Source organism: Rhipicephalus microplus, chromosome 3 (assembly GCF_043290135.1).
Source record: "Rhipicephalus microplus isolate Deutch F79 chromosome 3, USDA_Rmic, whole genome shotgun sequence".
NCBI classification, from domain to species: Eukaryota; Metazoa; Arthropoda; class Arachnida; order Ixodida; family Ixodidae; genus Rhipicephalus; species Rhipicephalus microplus.
This window is the reverse complement of record NC_134702.1, coordinates 6,210,001-6,232,500: the sequence shown is the minus strand read 5'-3', so window position 1 is coordinate 6,232,500 and position 22,500 is coordinate 6,210,001. Positions and strand designations below refer to the sequence as shown.

Below are 22,500 nucleotides of genomic sequence, written 5' to 3'. Positions count from 1 at the left end.
TATCTATCTATCTATCTATCTATCTATCTATCTATCTATCTATCTATCTATCTATCTATCTATCTATCTATCTATCTATCTATCTATCTATCTATCTATCTATCTATCTATCTATCTATGTAGCCGCTTACATTTGGGTGCTCTCGTGGTCACCCCCTTAACTTGCCGTGAACCAAAATTAGCATGGGAGGATACGATGGTCTCACGAATAAGACGCGCTAGTCAATACATGAATAATGTCACAATCCCGTCGCGTACGTCGTCAAATACTTCCCGCCAGACAGCAGTACATACCCACGGGTGGGTATGTGCCGCTGGTATGCGGGTATGTGAAACACAGATGGGAAACACAGATGGAAACACAGATGGGAAATCCTAACGCACGAGCGTTAAGAAATACCCGGCATCAGTAGCGTCGACCGACGAATGCAAAGAATAAATGTCAGGGCCCCAGCTGGAATCGAACCGAAGCATTCTGCGTGACACTAAAGCATTCTACCACAGAGATACACCAGGTCTGAAAAAGTGAGCTTTTATTGGCATGACCCATTCGAATTCGTGGCTGCCGAGTTCATTGCTTCGAACTTGTCGAGAACTGTCACTTTTTGTTTCACAAGCAGGAACAACGACAACGCGGAGGTTTTCGTTTGCAGTAAAGGAATTTTTATGGGTAGGATGACTTTGTTTGAAATGACGCCTTGGCAAACATCACTGTCTAGAACTTCACGTGTCGTTCACGTTGAAGGTACCAAGACAAAGATGGAATCGAGGTACACATCTGCATTGTGGTGAGCCATATCCTAATGCACACCTGGGAGTTTTGGTACGTGCTGCTTCAGTCGTAAGGTGTGCAAGCTATGTGAACCTGACGCAGTGAAGAAAGGTTATAATTATGCCCAAAGTTTGCAGACGTTTTCGAAACTGTAACTTGCAATAATAGCTCGCAATACCTCACCGCAGCACTGTGAGCGCAGTGCTGCATGCATGTGTTAGTTACTTTCAAAGTGTTGCAAAACTATTTAGAGTGGCCGATGATGGTAAATGTAAAGCTGGTGGCGAAAGATAACTGTGTTAATGACTCTACTTTTACTCAGCGGCCTTTAGAGTTGAAGGCTGCCACCAGCAAGCCCGCACGTACACGCCGGACCAAAAGAACAAAAAAAAAACTAGCTTTGTGCAACTACATCACCCCACGTTGTAGTTGTTGGCCACAAAGAATGCCAAATCTGAGCTATACTGAAAAACCTGGACGCCGCATTTGGCGCCACTGCTTCCATATCGGTGCCGGCAAAAAACGTCGTGCGTAGATATACTACGTTCGATGCGGTGGAGGAGTGGTTATGGTGATCAGCCGCTTGCCTGAAGGTAGCGTGTGCGTTGTCAGCCGCGGCGGTCGCATAAAGGTGGAGGCGAGATGCAAGAGGCCCACGTGTTGTGCGATGTTACTACACGCTAAAAACGCCAGGCGGTCAGAATGTCCAGCGCCCACCACTACGGCGTCTCCCATAATCATGTCGTGACAGGGACGTAGCAATCCAGATAATATTTCACTACTAGTTAGACATTCGCCGCACAGCATGTATGGTGGCGGATTCGTCGCAGTTAACGCCGATAGGCTGTGTTAGGAAATACTTTAGAACAGCAACAAAAAAAAAGAACACACGCCCAGATTGCGTCTAGTGACGCTGTCATTGGTGGTAGCACGTATCCGCGATTGGGCGAATAAATTGCAAGTCTTCGAAGGAAAGACGCGCTCCATCGGTTCAAGACAGTGCGACCCATCGTCCTCTGTGTGCTCCGCGCTGCGACGGCGACCTCCTCCCGCTGCGGCCTTGTTTCGCCGTCCTTCGCGTCACCGCCGACTGCGTTGATGGAGCACGCCAGTGTCAACGGGAGCCAGCTCCATCAACGTCCCGTCCATGCATCGGGTGCGGAGTTTATAAACGCCGCAGAGTCACACATCCCCTATAAATATCTATTCTCTCAGAGAAACCCGCGAGGTTTTTTGCGCACTTGGCAAAATAGGTGCCACTTACTCCCTACACACTGCTTCCGCTTTTCAACAGTATGTAAAGCACTGAGATTTCGTATGGTTTGAAGACATACGATGTTTATTACTCAAGAATAACAATGACTCGAAAATATCATTACCCTGTGCAACGAAGTAGAGCCGGAAGCTGTGAAAAAGGAAGCCGTCCATTAAATTTGTCTCAGCTGAGCGCTGCTTTTCCGAGCTTTGGTTCTATCCACGAATAAAATCCAACATCATTTTCCGTAGTGTGGAATCAATAAAACTTTTGCGTACCATAATTAACATGTCTCATCGCTCTGCTTCCCGGTATAGTGTCTACAAATGCGGTTCTCATCTAGTTAACCCGGGCCCGTATATTTTACGTTACCCCATATATCAGCGCATGCTTCTCGTCTTCCGCATCTGCCTGCATTGATTCAATAACGCAGAGATGGCGTTGGGCACATGCCTTAGCAGCCCTAAATGACGATGTCACATCGTTCAGAAAGTATAACCGATCAGAATTACAAATTCTGATGCCGATAATTATGAAGGAGAAAGGTCGATGTTTCTCATTCGACAATCTTCTTGAAGAACGTGCCCGGCGCGGTGCAGAAACTCACGTAACATCGAAGCATTGCTTTAGAAAACGGGCTACGATCCGGTATGGAGTTTAGACACCCTGTGCAGTATAGGCAAGTGTTGCACCACAGAGCTACGCCAGTGCTTCAAGTTGACCCCGTGCAGGCGCCATTTTGCACGAGGCGTCACACTGTCTGGAGCGCATAAGGGGCGAGTGCACGTGTCAAACTCCCCACCTATCACACGAAGGTCTCGGCCATCTCTCATCAAAGGTACCAACAAAAAATGCAGCTTCGTACGTGCGTGTGATGCCTTATATGGCGCCACGCAGTTGGGACTTCCCTTAAGTCCGGTCGCTTTGTTGAAAATACATAAAAGAATGAGAGTGGTCGCACGAGGCCTTCAAACGGTTGAATTTGTGCAAAACATGAGAGCTTCTTCGCTGTATGTCGCACACAAGTGAACCCAGGCGTTGTTTTATGGCTAAAGCTGCTATATTTTTTGCGCGCGTCATGCAATAGTCAGGCTTGACTCGCTCCCTCAGAATAGTTAAACGCCTTTGCCTATGCGTGTGTGCACTGAATGATTGATTCACCGATGTGGCATAACCACAAATGTGGAGACACATTGTTTGCCTTTCACAGTTTTCATCGCTTTAACGGTTTCGATCATATTTACAACAGAGTGTCACTGCGCCGTGAGGCGTTTGATTTAATTTCTTGCCATCGACGTAAAGTGGCCGACACGTGCGCCCCGCACTGCGAGGTGGTCCACGCCGCTTCACGTTCTCGCCCTACAACGGCAGCCGACGCACGTTCATGGCATCGCCGAGCAGAGCTGCGAAATCCGACAAGGTCATTTGCAGCAGTTGCACGTGCATCCAGAATCGCTCGAACGTCCTTCACCAGACACATTCTTCCCGACACTTCAGATATTCTGAGGCGCATACGCAGTAACATCACGGCACATTGGAACGGTGTCGTTGTTGGAATCACGGTGTCATAGACACTTGCCAGTGACTTCCGTTCATCGGCTAAGCTTGGTAAACGCAATCATCTGCGCTGGTGTTATTTGGCGTTATTGGCACAAAACTTCATGACGTCATCCTCGAAGGCTTGAAGTATGTCGGCCTGGGTGGCAGTATCTATTGAGTTACTTGAAGAAAAGGTCAATTTTAGTGCGAACAGGGCGTGGTATGATATCGACTTAGAGCTATCTCAATTGACTATCACAACGGGAAGCTTTGCCAATAGTTGTTTGTATTTATCATCCAAAAACAACGATATCATAATAAGGGGCACCATAGTGGAGCGCTCTGGAAAGTTTGAACACCTAGGGTTCTTTACGTGCTTCTATGTCTAAGCACACGGGCCTCACGCATTCTCGCCTCCATCGAAAACGCCGCCGAGATTCGATCCCACGACCTTTTAGGTCAGCAGTCGAGTACCTTGACTACTAGACAACCGCAGGGGGAACGCAGAGAACTGAACTGTGCGCTTTTTAGGCGAGCTGGCCTCCATTCTCGTACTCACGCGACATCTGGACATCCCGAAAGTGGGAACAATGAGGTCAAAATACCTACAAAGATATCAGGAGAGGTGGTTGGGCTCGCACAGAGAAGTAAGCACGTATGGAACAGACGCAATTGTCCGCTGCGGTGGAACATTAGCCAGGGTGGCCGCGGCTGCCGACCCGACGGTCGCGAGGTCGATCCTGGCGGTCGGTGGAGGAGAAAAGGTAGAGGCCCGTGCACTATGCCATGTCAGTTCAGCTGAAAGAGCACCAGACGCTCAAAATTTTCAGAGTCGTTCACTACGGCGTCCACCAGAACCATACCGTGGTTCTGGGACGCAAGAATCGAGATGTTATATTTACAGATGGAGTAGAACTTGATGCCGCGTGCGCGCAATATTACCAAACGCAAACGTAGCGGAATATGTTGAAAATAAAGGGTTTTCAGCCGCAGTTACACGTGCTGGCTCGCTACATTGTGATCGATGAACAACTCAGTTGAAGGTGATTTTACCGGCGAACAAAATATTGTCACACGCACGTGGTATAGTGTTCATGATGACGGTACGCAGTGAGGATTCGATGCAGAGCCCGTTTCAGACTATTTCAGACACGGGATGGCCTAAATTGCTGCTTTTACACTCTCCATACTAAGAACAGAAACAATTTGCATATTCAAGCAGAGAGTTAGAATCTATTGATATATTTGTCGTTTCTTTCATCCAGAATTTGACATTCGGTGGATTCGGGCATTTTCGGCGGTCTTATGAAATCTGAATTATTGTGCGTTTCCTGTGTGTATATTGCTCTGGAAAGTTTGACAAAGTAACTGCCCCGTCACCCGAAAAAGACTATTTCCTCCTCCAAAGGAAAGACTGCGAACGTAAGACGTACTAAACACAACACGTGTGAACTGTGAACACAAGACGTGCGATGACAACGCCTTAATATTGAAAGATTACTGTTCAGCGAAGTGGAGCGCGGCAATGCACGATAGACAGAGGAAGAACCGCACAGTGCGGAGCGCTGCGTACCACGTGGTTCCTCCCTTGTCTGTTGTGTGGCTCCGCGCTCCCACTTCTCTGAACGAATATGAACTACCAACTAGCTCACTTTTTGAACCTTTCGAAAGATGTCTGTTAACTAATTTAACTAATTACGTTCGCAGTTGAACCGGGCACATCCCCGACGTTTTCGACGTATGTACGGATACTGACACGTGGGTTGCACTGAGCGGCTATAGTACCACGTCGTCGTGAATGTGCATGTGCGAGCATTGGCGCGCGTGGGGAGGGGGGGGGCGAAGTAAATGTAGGGTACTGACTTTGTGCACTCCTATGAACAAGGAAGGCGGCCGCCTCCCCATATATGTGCGTGAGGACACCGCAGCCCTGTGTCCACAAAGGCATCTTATTACAAACAGATCTAATATAAGCACAATCGCTGTAATTATGAATCAAGATCGAATATAGAAGACAGCGCCACATGACTACCGGAAGCCTGCTGCATGACGTCCAAGTTCATGATTTCGCGAACATTTGCTCACGAATGAGTGCAGGCCGACGTCTAATGTAAAAGATCTTGTTGTACCAACGGATAAACAAACGCAGAAAACCATCGGTGCCTATATAAACCCGTTTTCTTTCAGGGGGCTTCGAAAAGTGGTGTTGTGTAGTGGTTAGCGTCATAACCTGTGTTGCGAATTCCAATAAATTTTGTTGTTTATTTTGATGTCTGTATATCAATAGTACATGTAATCGCATGTGCAGACAAACCTCCAAATGCCAAGTGAACCACACAGGAACTGAAAATGTTATATATATATATATATATATATATATATATATATATATATATATATATATAGGAAACAAGTGTGCATTTAAGGGCTCATTTTTCGTGTTTTTACACAATATTAATGAGATCTAAAAGACAATAATGTCAAGGAAGGTATAGGGGAAGTTATTAGGCCAATTTTAATGTAAATGAGAATAAAGAAAAGTGGGTGAAAAGATAACTTGCCGTGGGCAGGATTTGAAGGCAGGATCCTGCCCACGGCAAGTTATCTTTTCACCCACTTTTCTCTATTCTCATTTACATTAAAATTGGCCTAATAACTTCCCCTATACCTTCCTTGACATTATCGTCTTTTAGATCTCATATATATATATATATATTTCGCACAGCAAGAAGTGCAACTGCTCAGTGTTGCGATACGTAATTGTTCATTTGAAAGTATACCGTCGTATGTGTACATGTTCTGCAGGCAAAGCCGTACATTGGTCAAACAAGGCCCCATGCTCGTAAGGGTTCAATCTTATTTCTTGGAAAGCTTACTGTGTGCCGCTATAGCAAGCATTTTATTGGCGACTAGAAAATCTGACACGAAAATTTAAAAAAAAACTGAACACCTTCGTATCGTTCTCAAGGTTGCCCAAACTGGCACACGGCGGCTAGCCCCGGCGCGGGTTCAGCGACCCCGGCGGGGCTCAATCAATTTGTGCGCACGGTTGCACTGCGAGCTGCCGCCCCTGCTGCTCTGGAGAAAGCGCCGCACAGACGAGGGCTCCTCTCCAGGTGCAGTGACATGACGAGGACGATCGAGTATCAGCCTTGTTGCCGGACAGCTTCACGTGATCCTGGACACGCTGTGACCAGTCTGCGATGCAAGTTGGTCCACCCGTAGACAAATTGGCCTGTTTCTTTTATTAGTCGTGCGTATATCTAGCCCACCGCAAGCTAAGAAAATTTGTTTCAGACGTATGTCGTCTTTTACGTCGTATCCTGCTGGGTTCAAGTAGACTTGGCTTTTGGATATGTTCTGTTGAGGAGCCAGTGTTGCGGAGTTGCCCCTCCTGAATTGGAATGAATTCGGAATCATTCGACATTTTCGCGACCCCGAAAAACAAGCGGATTGATATGGTGAGAAAGCTTGGAGGAATGGAATGGAAATTGAATTAGCGTATTTTCCACCGAATAAAAAAAGCATGCAATTATGCCTCTGTCAGGAAATAGAGCACATTTTCGTTGACGTTCTATTTTTTTTTACTTTAAACATTGGTGACTCACACCCCCTCATTTAGGAATAAAGCAGTACTCCAAAAAGGATTGGCTGATTACAAGCTGGTTACGGACACCGGCGACGGCGACGGACAACTATGGCGACACGCGTGACCCGAGTTATGATCTGATAACAGCTTTCGCTGTAGAAGATAGAGAGTATGAACGATGTACCGATGGTGTTCTCCGCGCCGCATAATATGGCAGGACTTTGTCCCAGAATCTTCTCTGACGAGAAGAAATCCAGCAGTTATGGAAAGAAGCACGCATTTGCGTATGTAAAATGTGCGACTGGCGTTGTCTATGAAATGCTGCTGTCTTGTGGGAATTTTCATGTAGGCCATACAGGGCGTTGCGTGAGCGATGCATGGGAACACGAGTTTTCACTCAATAAATAACGGGAACACGTATTTGCCTGCACATTGCCAAGCTTGAAGGTGCTCACCAATTTTTATAGAAGTTAAGATTTTGGATAGGAACAGTGATACCACAGCACGCTAACTGTTGCAAGTCTTTTGTATTTCTGCAAGAGGTAATGCTTGTGTTAGCGACACGTCAATTTCCTTATTTGATAGTGAACGTAAGTTTCTACTGGGCTTCTTGTAAGCTGTTTTGGTTTTGATCATGTGCACGTGACTATGTTTTTTGAAGGTTGACGAATAGCCCATTTCAGTTGAAAGTTCGCGCTTGTTCCGGTCTTATCTTTTCTCTGTCCTTGTCTTTAATTTGCGCACACCACTTGATCTTGAAATCGTTGCATTACTCGCAGTGGAGATATAAGTACCCCTTTTTTACCGACTGATAGCTATTTATCCTTCGATCAGGTTCCCATTTCGTCAAGCATTTTTGTCACTAGAATCACTCCCATGAAAATTGGTACGTAGAAAATGCGAAAAAAAAAACACGAATTCCCTGTTCGTCCCTTTGCGGCACGTTGTTTCCGTAAAGATGAATGCAGACTAACTAGTCTGATTATCAATCCTATAGTCGTCGCTCTTTTTTCACTATGTCTTTTGGTATTTGACATTGATAATGCACGGTGGAGGCACGCGGCGAGCGGGAACTTCATGTTCACTAAAATGCAAAATTCATCTTTATTTCGCGGAGCAGCAATCACTTAGTGCGTTCATGGTGATACGCACGTCCACGCGAAACACTTACGGCAATTAAGTTTCATTTCACCGCAGTATTCACCATATAATATTCTTGCATAGTATAACTACATTCACTTTCAAGCGAGCAAGCAGAGCACCAAATTTCTGTTACATGAAAGAAAGTAATTAGCGTAAACTATAGTTTTTATATTCTTTCTAGTTGTAAAAGCATGATTACTCAGTAATGCCTGTTATTAGGCCGCGTAATACGTAACTTTTTCAGACCCTTACGAAAATTCTACACTTAATAAGCACCAAAAAGTTGGAAAAAAAAACGTAGAAAAATTTTATAAATAGGGATACATCCCAAAGATAAGCCTGACTAGATGTCCGCGAGGCCTGCGACAAAAAATTGAAGGCCTAGGTGAACGCATTTGCCACCGCTACATGTGCATGAGCGCATTTACTGGTCGTTTCCTTCATTATTTCTCTCTCTCCTTCTCATCTTTCTACACCCCTTTTTCATTGCTGCAGCCCAGGGTAGCTAACCACTAATGCGTCTGGTTAACCTCCCTGCCTTCTCGTTTTCTTCCTTCCCTGATGATGAAATTTCAGTTTCAGTTTCGATCCATATCAAAGTAATCATATTTCGAGTCGTAATATCAAACGAATCATATTGCGCGTCGTGACAGAAATAGCTGAAGCTAATGCGGAAAGCTGCAGTAGAGAAATGCCCTGCAATAGATTTTTTTTGTCAACATCAATCACTTATCCGAGTTTATCGCATGTTTTGCTTTTGTGAACAAAAACATTTTACGGACATTTCCCTCGACTTCAACAATCGCAGTGCACATGATGCATTCTTTCAGCCTTAATCGTCCCTTGTAATACAAGAGGTAGCGAGCCACGATTTCGTGGTTCACAAACTTTTGTTCTAGAATGTACACCCTTAGGGACAATTCCACACTTTTCAGTTGTAGCACCTTTCCGGTGAGTACACATCTTTTACGTCCGGCTTGTGTAGGGTGCTTGCTCCAGTCCACATAAGATGCTCTAATTTGCAGCGGGGCTTCGCGCACTTTTTATACCCCCAAAGGTGAGAAATTGTTTTGTGTGCACGGAAGGACGTCATTGTACCCAATGTCTCGTTCTATTTCTTTTCCTTGCGTAGTGAGAGCTACACTGACAGTATTCCGTGGCCGGTGGCTGCACCACGAGGTGCGCCGTTGCCTGTCAGCGACTGGGCTGGCAGTGCCGCTCGCCGAACCATCTTGCATGACGTGGGGCGAGAGCCCTGCGAGAAGACGCCGGCGCTGCATTGTGTATATAGCTGCACGGGATTCGTCGGCAGATATGGAAAGTTGGGCGGGGAAAGCGACAAGCCAGATTTCGACGTCAGAAGAAAACCAAGAGGAGCGAGCGAGCAGAGCAAGAACGAGCCGCACGCCTCGAGAAGCGTTGCCGTACACAGAACCAAACCAAAAAGGAAAATTAACCGTATACCTCTCACTACGCACACACAGGCAGCCATAACTGAGCCATTTTTTTTTACTCCTTGAGTGTAGCAGAGATACAGTAATAGTAGACTTGACTGCTCGTTTCTGAGTGTTCAAGACCACTGAGATATGGTAACGTCCAGCTGTTCGAAATCCAGCACTCTCAGTACGCTCGACTGGTTCTCTCAAAGCGCTGTGAAGCGCTGTCACTGATCTCGGACCACGAGCGACATGTTATTACGTGACTCCCACGCATCGTCTCTTAGCAAAAGAATGTACAGTGACGTATTTCGTCTTGCGGTCTCCGATTGCTCTGGCTAGCGGCTGCACGTTCGGACAAGCGCCCCCTGGCTCGGATTAAGAGCGCACTTCGCACTATTGCAATCTGAGTCAGAGAGCGGTGCCGCTCAGCAATATTGTGTCCTGAAGTTTATCAATGCAGGTATGGCTCCTAATAATACCTGCTGTTGGGGTTCTTTTTGGTTTTTTTTTTCCAAGCCATCGAAGCTTCCGTTGTGGCAAAGACCAAAAAATATGCGTCAAAATAATGGCTAAAAACAAAACTGCCAAAAGCGCAATGTCCGTAACGAGGTCACAACACAATGGTACCGGATTTCCCTTCCTAAACGATTAGAAGCCGGCTTTTGGTCAGGCTTATCAACATCAAGCAAGAGCAGTTGCATTACCTTAGCAAATGGTCGGACTGTTCACTTAAGCGCTAAGACGATAACCGCATTGTCAGATGTCCTCCGGAGGCCGAAGTCAATGCAAGCCTCACTGTGCTTGCCTAGGTTAATTTTGTGCTCTTTTTTAACTTACGACATTCCCTCGAACCTGCGTGCATAGTTTGTCCAAAGAGTGAATGTGACAAATGCAATAAAATTGTGGCATAATGGGTCATTTGTCATGGCGTTGACGGGTGCTCTTGAGTCGCGCGCGCACTATAGCGCGCCTTTCGTTGATGATAAAGAGCAGCACATGGGCTGAATGGGCCCCGCGAAGTTGAAAGAGCGAGAATGGCTACTACGAGAAGCGAACTTCTCGTCCTTCTCGGACAGCAACGTTCGCACAAGACTTCTGTGCACAGCTCTCTGAGAAATTGTCCTCTTTTCATTTATAGCTAGCTAGTTTTTCATATCAACCACAAGTTATTGCTCTACTTATGTAGAGACACCGATCGATACGGATGGAACTGATTCATTCGATGGCATAACACTCAGAACACACAGAGGCGAACTACCGGAGCTAAAAGACACAACCAACGACGATAAAGCACTGGCACTGACGGTGAAGCCAGAAGACTAGTCAGTTTGGTTTGTTATATATTGCATGCACACGTCTTCTAAGATGCATTTATTCACATTACCCCTGAAAGCCATCATTCGAAGGTGTCAAATAAGGGGTGACAGCACGAACATACGATGCATTATAATCTGTACTGCAGCTCTCCGCTACAGCGCTGTGCTACCAAAGCTACGGGCTGTGAGCAAGCCACAGGCTCGCGCAGTTAGACATAGTTCCACATATAATGCCACCTTACACCTTGCAGGGCTCAGATATTTGCGCTTGTATGGCATGCGTTATATCATATATATGGTTCTTCGCATTTACGTGGTGTGCTTGCAAATGCTTTCACTGTGGTTACAGATCAACGTGGTAGCACCGATGCCTGCCACCCACTTCAATCAGAACTTGGTGTAGGTCAACGCTTTGAGCCCTCTTAAACTGAGGAATGAAAATCAGGTACGCTTTTGGCGCTGCTAGTCAGGCCAGCTGCTCATTATGTCACGTCTGCTAACTCTATTCCGCAGGTAATTCAACAAAACTTTCAGTACAATGCACAGCACAATGACGAACACATTGCTGTCGAAGCGTTAAGACGCAAATATGAAGCAAAGGCAAGCATTGGTTGATAACTTACAGGTCGCACGATGATGACATCAGGAATTCGAGGTGCCAGCTTCGATCCATGACTGCAGCCATGCACTTAAGTTGTTTTTCGGCACTACCGTCTTTCCGCATTGCTCACCCGATGCGCAAATGTCAGGGAGACTATCAAAAGCTTAAGCCAGTGAATACATCCATAACTTTTGCCTTAACTGTTGGCTTTAACTTCCGAGGAGGCGAAGTACAGTTATCGCAAGTACCAACGAACAGGAAAAAGTACGCCACAACAATTTGCTACCAGATGAAAAGACGACAAGTGTGAAAAAGGCAGTCAGAATATAAGGTGAAAATGTAGATAGCTTGTTATTAAATCTGAATTACTGCTATAGTACACTATACAAACATGCAAAGCTAATGCTGAAACGCCAGTTTAAAACGAACAATGAGAATATAAGAAGCGAGTAACCAGGAATAGCACAGGTTAAATGCCGTTGACTTTGTGCGTTATATGGCCGGCGCGTATTCAGCCCTACTAGTGTGGTTACGTAGGTTAACCGGATCTTGTCTTAATTTGCATTCGATGATTCCAAGTGAGCCGCCACAATCGCGAAGTAAACGTGTCTGTCCCACTCTAACTCGCAATTCAAACGAGTGATTGAGTGTGGTGAGACAAGGTCAACGCTTCTATGATCTAAATAGGGCGGTGTAGAGACACGTGAGGCACATGACAAGTTTGGTAAGCTTCGGCCGAGACATTGTGAAGGCCTGCAAGTGTTCATTGGAAGCACCCATCTTCCCCTTTTCGCCCCTGGTAAATATTTTAAAGCTACATATACTACGATAAAGAGGTTACACATTAATCGGCAAAAGGTCTGGCGCGGCATGAAGAACGGGTACGTGTTTGAAATACACAAGAAACAGCTCGAATTTTCCGGCCCCGCCACGGAGGTCTAGTGGCTAAGGTACTCGGCTGCTGACCCACAGGTCGCAGGTTCAAAACCCGGCTGCGGCGGCTGCATTTCCGATGGAGGTGGAAATGTTGTAGGCCCGTGTGCTCAGATTTGGATGCACGTTAAAAACACCAGGTGGTCTAAATTTCCGGAGCCCTCCACTACGGCGTCTCTCATAACCATATGGTGGTTTTGGGATGTTAAACCCCACATGTCAATCAATCAAGCTCGAATTGTCCGAGCAAACTATGCTGATGTAAACACGGGACATGACGCGAATAATGCAGTGGTCAGCACAAGTGCACAGTTCTCTACATGCTGAACCAAATCAGTTATTCGTTTTTTTTTTGTGCGTGTGTTCAACGTCCCGAAACCACGATGTGGATATGAGGGACGCCGTAATTGATAGCTTCAGAAATTTCAAGCACCTTTAAGTGCGCCCAAATCTAAGTGAACCAGCATCGAACATGCGGACGCCGGGATTTAATCCCACGACTTTTTCGTCGAAAGTCGAGCCCCATCAATACTCTAGGTCACCATGGGGGGGGGGGAGGGGGGGTCAATTTTTCACTATAATATGACATATGACTTAGTTCCAGAGTTTTGTGTGCCCGAACCACTTATATATGCATGCCGTTGTAGGGGACTCCGGATTAATCTGGACCGGAGGTCTAAAGCCCATCTCAACCAGCAGACCGCATTTCACTACGCAGAGGGGAGAAGGTAAAGAGGGAAGGAGTCGCATCCATTGTCTTTAACATTTGTAACAAAATATTTTCCGTAACTCATCTACAGGTCATTTTTGAAGACTTGGCGCTACAGTTATAACACATCTTCGAAATGACCAGAATCTGGATGCCAATTCTAAAACACAATTTTTGCTCCCCGGTTACGCTTCGACACACGGTGACCACATGGGGTGCCTCACGAAAACAATGCTTAAGACTAGTGTGCAGCGCAGGAACATATTTATAAAGAGTGTTTTTTTTTTTTTTTTCATGTGGGGCGAAGACAGTCATCTGTAGATTCTGACCTGGACGACTCGGGGTTCTTTGACATGCACCTAAACACACGATTGTTCTTTGCATCTCTCTCCCGTTCATAAGCAGCCGTTGTGACTGGAAACGAAACCCGCGCCCCTATGCATTAGGTCCACACGACCAGGATTTTGGGACACTCGGGACCTTGGCACGTAGCGCTATCTCGCGTCAGCGACAGCGGCGCGCCTGCTGCAACTGAATGAAAAATAGGCGGGAAAAAACATACCTGACAAAAAAAAAGAACTAGTTATCGAAAACAACTCCCGGTTGTAGACAGCATATAATTATTTAACAACATGTTAAAGTTATAGTGTCGCACGAGACACCGCCTAGATTCCCGGAGTATTCAATATTCTACAATGGGGCCCCATGCATTTGCGATGGGAGGTGTTCAATTGTCCTGGGAAGCCTGCGGGTTTGTAGTGCGATGCTGAAATTTCACTGAAATGTTGCAGTAGTTCTCTGTTTTACACATCCCGGAGTTGTGGTTGATAACTGGCTCATGCTTAAAATATTATATTTTTCGCCTATTGCCCATTCAGTTGAGGCACGACGCCTTTGCTGCCGCTGAGATGTGGCGCCACGTACAGATGTTGTCAAATCCTGCAAATAAACAGCTTACGCAGAAATTTAACGAACAACAAGATCCAGCATAATCGCAACGCGGCAAAAAAAAAAGGAAGTGACGTAAATATAACCTCTCGGTTTTTAGATCCAAAAAACCACGGCATGATTGTGCGGAACGCGCCATGTACAAAAGAGGCCTCCTGAAATTTCGATTACCTGGTGTTCTTAACGCCCACTTATATTTAAATGCGCGAGCCTCTAGCGCATTGTCTCCATCCAGATGCGGCTTCCACGGCCGGGATTCCATGCCGCGACCTTCAGGGGAGCAGTCGAACTCCATAAGAAATGAGCCACAGCGGCGACAAGAAAGATGATATACAACTTAGGACAAGTACTCCTATATGATGGATAGGTTTATATGTAAGAAAAATAAACGACACCTTGTCGCCAACCGAGCTAAGCTGCGTTTCACACTTCACATAGCAGAAATGTATGTCACACTTGAGACTGATATACAGTCGGCATACCTAAGACATTGCCTTGTTCTATGAGATCATAAAATAATGACTGCGAAAGAACATAACATCAGCAAGCAAGGCGTCTTGTATGGATACGTTTTTTTTTTGCTCTAATCATTACGTACTCATTCCATTTTACAAAAGATATGACCCAAGCTAGCATATGTGTGTCACATGCCCCTAAAAGCCGCCCGTGAATGTTCTTGAACTACTGCGTAGCATCACTAGGCAGTGCATATAAAACTCATTTGAAATGTTTCAGCCGCCTACACAACAGTGTAATTAGGATCATACCAGTTTCAAAGAGGACGGATTGTACAAAACAACCGTTTTCAAATGCAATATGTTGGGCGAGTTGGTTTCAAGCTTCTTATTTGCAGCGCGATACGACACCACAGAAGAAAGGCGCATAAGACACACTCGGACAGGCAACGGATTAGTTGTCGGTCAGCGCTTCATGACTGTCTTTTGTAGCCCTCTTCCGTGGATTCGTATCGCGCTGTAAATATTGAAACTGTTTAGACATGTGTGTATACTATTACTGGAATCTGTTCACGTGTCAAGTGTATCTGATAAAGGGAATAAAGTAACGAAACATAACGGCCCATTCTCATTAAGCACCTTTACGTTGCCTGTGCGCTAAGAGCTGCAGAGAACAATTCCTTAATTTCCCGGTTGCACGAAATGCCTACGGTCGACGGCTCATAGAATTTCAAGGCGCTCTCATTTGGAGTACCATTCCAACTAATGTGAAAAAGGCGAATAATTTTTCTATGGTCATGAAGAGCTTTACGTGCAGTTTTTAATTTTGAAATTGTATAAATGTTTGCTATCTCTGTTGCTACTACATGTATAACTGAATCAAGCGTTTCTTTACATTTTTATACCATTTGTTCCCTTTTGTTTATGTTGTAACCGCTTGCGCAAATATGCAGACATGTGACACAATTGGTCGCGCGACTATTCCGTTAGGCAATGCGATAAAAAAGAAGTGTTTGCGAAGTTTTTTTGTTGTTGTTATGTGGTACCATAAAAAATAGTGGTTGTCCAACTGCGGCCCACCAAACTCACCACCCCCCTCAAAAAAAAAAAAAACGCAGATTTCACGTACCTTGAGAATCTGCGTGATACGAAGCATGAAGACTGATTGATTAATATGTGGAGTTTCACGGCCCAAAACCACCATGCGATTTCGAGAGGCGCCGTAGTGGAGGGCTCCGGTAATTTTGCTCACCCGGGGTTCTTCGACGTGCACCCAAATCTGAGCACAGGGTCTATAGAATTTTCGCTTCCAGCAAAAATGCAAGCGCCGCAGCCGGGATTCAATCCCGCGACCTGCAGGTCAGCAGCTGAGTACCTTAGCCACTAGACCACCGCAGCGGGGCGAAGAGTGAGGAGGGGAGCTTATGACCATGTTGTAATTTTTTTATTGGGCGACACATTATAAAATGATGCTAAATATATGTACACATGTTACAGACACAGACATACGTTGAACAGTTGCCGGTGCTTACATAACCAGTTCTTTGCACTTGAGCAATGATTCCAACAATAACATAAGTGTTAGTAACACCAGAAGCGATTAGCTGACATGAAGCACTGGTTCTCGCGTGGATGGTAGCCGTGGACACTGCTACATAAATAAAGGTCAGTGCATGGCACCTAACTACAACTGACGTTAACCCGACGTGACGGCTGTATCCTAAGAGTAGATATGTAATGATGATATGTGGGGTTTAACGTCCCAAAACCACCATACGATTATGAGAGACACCATAGTGGAGGGCTCCGGAAATTTCGATCACATGGGGTTCTTTAACGTGCACCAAAATCTGAGCACACGGGCCTACAACATTTCCGCCGCCATCGGAAATGCAGCCGCCACAGCCGGCATGCGATCCCGCGACCTGCGGGTCAGCAGCCGAGTATCTTAGCCACTAGACCACCGCGGCGGGGCGGGAGTACATATGTAATATTTCTAAAATTGAATAGCCACAACTGCAACCATTATTGACGTTTCACGAACAATAGGGCCTATTTGGAAAGTTGCTCAGAGACCTGGCGTGGCTCTGTCGTAGACTGCTTGATTGCCCGCAGAATTTTCGGGCTCGATTCCTCTTAGGACCCTGGCATTCCCTCTTTGCATTCGTCGGGTCAACGCTGCCAATGTCAGCTTTTTCTTGACGCTGACGCATTAAAATTGCCCGTGTGTGTTCTCATCGTTCCTGGGTAGCTACTAGGTGTCAATCACCTATGGCACATACCTGCCCGCGAGTATGTGCCCCTGTTTGGCGGGAAGTGTTTGACGACGCACGCAACGGAATCATAACATTATTCATGTCTTGACCAGCGTGTCATATTCGTCAAACCTTCTTACCCTCCCCTACTGATTTTGGGTTCCCGCCGAGTGAAGGGAGTGATCACTACACCACCCAGACTTATGAGAGAGAAAGAGAGAGAATAAGGATGAAAGAAAGGCAGGGAGGTTGATCATGGCTGAGCCTGGTAGGCTACCTTGAACTGGGGAGGGGGTAAGGGAAATAAAAGTTAGAGAGAGAGAGAGAAGGAGAGAAATGTCACATGCCGTCGACAAAACGGCAGTTGTGTGTCTAACATCAGAGACGGTGAGTTACACCCATGTCAATTGAGCACATTCGTTGCATTGATTTGTATGGGCAGTCTTATGCACCCAAAATTCTGCCGATGGTGAAGCCATGACGGTGCCACTTGCGTCCTTGAAGCAGCAGACTTCTGAAGGCTTGCGAGAGCTGGAGTGATGGTGTCGAGCAGGTGACACGCTTCGGGCTGTCGGTGTCTGCTCAGCAGCACGCGCGTAGCACTGCCCAGGGTGCTGACTCTGCCGAGAACTTGTCCTTCATCCGCCAAGTTATCAGGTACCGATAAAGTGTCCCTCACTGACGAAGTCTTATGCCTCTCATCAGGTGCATGACGAAGTGCCAGTATGGCAGAATGCCAAATGTTTGAGTTCCATGGTTTTTTGTGAATAATTTTCACCTCGCCTGTCAACGCGGTCTCCTGCTGGTGTGCGATGAAGGTAGAGCCAGACGGAAGACTATTGGACACTGGAATGGCCACGGGTGTTGCTTCCAGGAAGCGCTACAGCTCCGAGAGCGGCACTGACAGCGATGACACTCAACCCGGCCACGTCAGCAATGAAGAATCAGGGGACGACAACTTCAAGCTCGTGAGAAACCACAAGGGAAAGAGACTATTTCTGAGCACGTCACCCAATTCGAGTGAGCCCACCATGCGATCTTCGCGGAATACCGAGTTATTAACCATCCTCTTCACGCGAGTTATCGGTAGTGACAACATGAGACGCCTTAACCAGTAAGCCGTGTCTGTACAGCTACAGGCACTGGTGCCGAACGAGCCTCGCCGCAGTGGTCTAGTGGCTAAGGTACTCGGCTGCTGACCCGCAGGTAGCGGGATCGAATCCCGGCTGTGGCGGCTGCATTTCCGATGGAGGCGGAATTGCTCTAGGTCCGTGTGCTCAGATTTGGGTGCACGTCAAAGAACCCCAGGTGGTGGAAATTTCCGGAGCCCTTCACTACGGCGTCTCTCATAATCATATGGTGGTTTTGGGACGCTAAATCCCACAAATCAATCAATCAATCTGGTGCCGAACGAAGTAAAAAAAAATGTCAGAGTGAATAGCCGCAAGTAAATTCTAGCGATTGACATCAATCATGCGACTGTGCTTGACAGACTGCGTGAAACAACGGAACTTAATGGGATGAAAATCCGCTCTCTTATACCGCTGGGCAAAGAAGTCAGCCCTGGGATAATAGATGATATTGCCGAAGCCATTACTAACGCGGACCTACGAGTCTTGATTAAACTGGCTTCGGAAGATGCCATTATTGCAAGTATATGTCGTATAAGAACATCACGATGCGTAAGAATTTTGCAGGATAGCGATTGCGGACAACGGCAGCGGACAACTACGGCATGCGCGACCCTTGTCGTGATCTCGTAACAGCTTTCGTTTTAAAATAAAAAAAAGCCAGGCCTGAGCGAAAAGCGCAGCATAGTCATAGCTCAAGCTAGAAGAGCGGCATTTATAGAACCCGTTGCAACCTCTCTTGGGACTACTAATACAACTACGCTCGCAAAGCAGCCACTACACCATAAATAACGCGCAGGCTCATAACGGCGAAGAAATCGCGGCAACCTTGTCATTTCATAACAACCTTCACAGCAAAAAAAAGCAAAGAGCCTTTTATGAGGTACGCTATGTTATACTATGTCAAATGAAAGCGATCCCTTCTAATATTTGGTATGCTTCGCGGCATAATGACACTGCATTGCGGTAGAGCTGAAAAGTTTCCTCTTCACCATGAGATGGCTGCAAAGCTTTTGTTTCAGTTACTTAATTACCCAGGCAAGTTACCCAGGCAAGCGTACTTTTTTAGGCTTTCATACTTGAAGAGCAAGCATATCTAGAAACAAGTAGAATGTACACCTGCAGACCACACAATTTATGCGCAAGCTATATACCGAGAACGAATTGGGATGAAACATCAGTTTGACTATTATTTGCCAGGGTGAAAATAATGCTGCATATTGTGTTAATTTGTGACCCCCCCCCCCCACCCATTTTCCCTCATTGCGAGTGCTTCCTCATCACTTCCATATGCGCATAAGGGGTCCCGTAAGGGGTCCACAAGTGATGCCATTGTTCCTAAAGGAGGTATCCATGGATGGAAACCACTGCTCCGACTGCTGTCCTTCAACGCCAGTCACTCGTGCCGCCGCTGCAGTTTACGCATAGAATCCAGGCCGCATGTTTTCTAGAGTGAGTCTTTCATACCAAGAGCCTTCACATAGAGTCACTGTGTTGAGGATGCCATAAAGACACAGCATACGCATAAACACACAGTGATATCGCTGCGCGGATACCTCGATCGGAATAGTTGCCAGACTTTTTTCGCGGCATCTAAGCCCACTTGCGAAAATTCGTGCAGCATAAAAAGTAACCGGCCGCTGCCCACTCATCCAAAAAGCTGCCTTCGCCCGGGCATTTCGGCCACGCGAACAGGTACGCTCGTCTTTTCAATGCTGCACGCATTAAGCGGGGCGCAGTGTGGCACTCGTGATAAAGAGCAAGCAGGCAAGTATTTTCCAAAAGTACCAAACACACACACACACACACGAACTCGTGAAAGCGGTATGATGCTGGCGCTCCACATTTCAGTTGACTGCGTCGACGCTCGTAATAAAAGACAAGCCATCAACAAAAGTGGAAAGTGTCGTCATTCTTGACTTCTCTGTGTACGCTAGAAATTCCAACGCTGCCTGCAAGACATGTGAATACATATATTTTTTTCAATGCGACCACCCTACTTTTTTTATCCAATGGCTTTCAAGCTGTCGCACGAGGCATTCTATGGTGAATTGTGTCATCACAAAATTTGGTAGGCCATTTGGCAAAGAAAAAAAAATTGCTTAGGCGCGGCTCGTGTGACTACATTATCCACTTATTTTTGTGAGAACAAGTTTGAGAAGTAGCTATGGACGTTGGATGAGCGAATGTATCGGGCTCTTCAAAAACATTTTCATTAGCTGATAAAAAACGGAAAGAATGCGTAACCCTGCCCTTTATGTAGCGCAAAGCCGCAAAAGCCCGTTTCGGTCCGTGTGTACTAGACGCTGAACGGCATAATTTACCGCAGCACTTTACGCTACCTAAGTTGTAGCATTGTAACGAGAAAAAAACCATCCAAGGCACTTTGTTGATTAACAACTTGCGCCGTTTGCAAATGCAATAAACAGAACTGACTACGCCCAACTTCATCGAAAATATTTTGTCAACAATGTCTTTTGTACGGAGATCTTAAGTTCTCTGCGTTTTGTAGAGACCCTCCCATGATCATTGTCCTTGTCAGCTTACAGTATTTCCTGTAGACAGTTTTCAGCCGGCCAGCAATGTGACGCGAGCATTTTGTAATGTTTCTTGTTTTTTTATCTATCGAATTAAGCGACCACTTGTAAGCGTGCAATGGACGGGTACACATGTACTCTGACGGTTCTTTCTTTTTTTCTTTTAATCCCTTCCCCAGTGTAGGGTAGCAAACCTCCTCCTGCTTCTCTTAGAGCGTTCCCTTCCACACTGCGTAATCCTCGAGTTTCGAGGTTTGTGCCCCTGACAGGAGTGGTACAAATGTGTGCTCCCTCGGGCGGAGACGAGATGACGACGTGCACAGCAGAGAATGCAGGACGTCGATGGCCGCCAACTGTCTCGTAAGCGCGGGACGCAGCGGAGCGCAGACGGGCGCTCATGCCTGGTTGGATAAGCTCAATCCTGTCGCATGTGTCACTCAGGCGAAGAGAATTTGCGCAACGTAGATGGCTACTCCCGCTGATTTCCTACTTCCTCCTATCTAGCCTCAAAAATAAAAGCTAGGCCTACAGAGCGAGTTCTGGCAGCATTGTTAGATCAAACGTTTCCCGTTATATTTTCACGGTAGCTGGGATTTACCGATATTACCCTAATCGAAAGTGGTCGAAGAGAATGAGGTAGATCAAGGCTTCATAACGGGTTCCTTTTCTACTACAATATTAACACGGAAAGATGCCTATAATGCCCTCGAACCTGCTTTCTTTAGTAAATGTGGACTTGCTAGGCTATCAGAAAGAAAGAAGGGAGACAGGATAGAGTGCAGTTATTACTGCTTGCGCAGCATGTCTACAGATTTTCGTATGAACAAACTAATTGGCAAGGAAGGCACTAGGCTGTGACGCGATATTCTATTTAGGGCGTTCTAATTTTTTATTTGTTGTTTTCTATGATCTTAGAATCACGTGCTTATATACTTTGTGATCGCAACTACTGCCCTATACTTATTACTTCATTTGCACACATAGTTACACAAGCACACAACAAAAGAGAGAAGGAGAGCAAGCTTTGGATATAACCACAATCATAATTCCCATCTGACGAAGGCAGGCCCACGACTAGGAACGTTAATAACAATCTACATTTCAGTTCTTCCTCATCAGCTTCACAATTTACTAGTTCTTGTTGTTTACATTTTTGCCCTGTAGTGTGCTCGTGCTTCTTATTCTGTGCGTGTGTGAACAGTGAGTGCATCTGTAGAGTGTTACATTTCAAGTTAAACCGCCATTTTTATTCGTCGACTAACTGTATTACGTGAACTTTCTGTTAATTATTACTTGGCCCTTCTCTCACCAGTTGTGTTTCCTTTTTTACGCACACTTGCAAATCGAAAGACAAATTAATTGCTTCTTTTTTTATAACGATCATTGCTTCGACTGCCTCTATTTAGGTTCTTGCTTTATTTATATAATTGCCTAGTGCTTGTGCAATTGTAGACATTACAGTTTTACTTACAACGTTGAAAGTCCCTCGACGAGTATACTTAAAAAATGTGCCGTTAGTTTTTCTTTTCTTTCTTGCCATTGTTTATCAAGTATTTACATGCTCGGTATTTACTTGGTAACTTTTATAACGCTTTATAACACCTCTGTGTCTGGTATGCTCTCATCTTAGTGGGCCACTATCAAAAATAAATAAAAAAATATTCGACTGACATTGATAGAAGTGCAATAAAGCAGGGCTACAATGTGCAGCTCATCGAAGATCCGATGGTGTTACCGACGGTGCTGAGTGGTTGATGGAGCTCAAAACATCCTATACAACTCGCCAAAAGAAGGAAAGATAAAAGAAGAGAATTTTTTGGCCATGCCAGATCCCTAATTCGCGGAGCCTGCGCTGTTTTTTGGAACAGGAGAATTTCGC

At 45.8% G+C, this 22,500-nt stretch overlaps 1 protein-coding gene across 4 annotated transcripts in view; it reads right to left on the bottom strand.

Annotated features, from left to right (window-relative positions):
- Rbp6 (RNA-binding protein 6) overlaps positions 1-22,500 on the bottom strand; it is a 361,701-nt gene that overhangs the window by 254,179 nt on the left and 85,022 nt on the right. The window lies entirely within an intron of this gene.